This window comes from Propithecus coquereli, unplaced genomic scaffold (genome assembly GCF_000956105.1).
Source record: "Propithecus coquereli isolate 6110/MARCELLA unplaced genomic scaffold, Pcoq_1.0 Scaffold110, whole genome shotgun sequence".
Taxonomy (NCBI): domain Eukaryota; kingdom Metazoa; phylum Chordata; class Mammalia; order Primates; family Indriidae; genus Propithecus; species Propithecus coquereli.
The window spans coordinates 5,281,480-5,282,569 of NW_012134970.1; positions in this window are offsets into that span (position 1 = coordinate 5,281,480).

Genomic DNA, 1,090 nt, shown 5'->3' on the forward strand with positions numbered 1-1,090 from the left:
CCAAGCATGAGATGCAGAAGGTTGGACTGCTGGCAAGACTGACACTAGACATAGAATGCTATTGCTGTTACTAATGCTATAAACACACTGCCTTTGAAAACTTGGTCTTATTGTGATTAAACTTGCAGTGTTGACCAGAGAGACCTCTTTTTGGTGTCCATTGCTCCAGAAGCAAAGTATGGGACAGCTGGATCCTAGGTCCCAGCATTTTCAGCTCTATGCATATGATAGGGAGTTTTTCTCAAATTGAGAAAAGGATTCTGATGTTAGAGATCTAAAATAATGACAAATGCTAGATGAACACAGAATAAAAGTATTTTTGAAAATGTTCTTCTCAAAGCTGCATTGTAGGACAGAGTAGGCTTTGTGTGCCTTCCTTTCCTACTAGGATACTAGGTAGCTCAGGGCTCTTTCCTGGGCAGGGTATGGGAAATGCAAGTTTCATCTGTAGTTAGAAACATGGAACAAAAGGCAAATCAAGTCTCCGCTAAGAGAGAAGGTGAGCTTGGGAGATAAAGGGACTGTCTAAAAGTATTGAACTCAAAGAGAGAGGCAAGAAGCTAAATCCATATCCTAAGTAAACCTTAAGGCAAAAGATTTTCTTTCCAGTGTGTCAGCCTTTTTGAGATGCCTGGGCCACATGTATATGAGAAGAGATTTGTTAAGGTAATATGCAGATACAGATACTTAAGACCATTTAAAGGTGGTTTACAAATATTCTGTGGTTGATTTTCAAACGTGGTCATCTTTTATATAGTACAAATGGACATCCCTAAGGTATTGGAAAACATGAGCATAGTGTATTTATTTATTTATTTTTATTTCAGCATATTATGGGGTACAGATGTTTAGGTTACGTGTGTTGCCCTTGGTCCCTCCCCCCCAAGTCCGTGTTTCAAATATGTCCATCCATAGTATATTTAAAGGAACGTGTTAACTTCGTTGGCTGGCAGGGATTCTGCAATGGGAAGAAGGCGTGGACTTGGATTGAAATGTAAATATATGTTAAGAGTTATATGTAATTGTTTTAAGCATTTCATTATGAAGTACTTTGATATAATTTTATTCATTTATGCTGTACTTGGGGTTT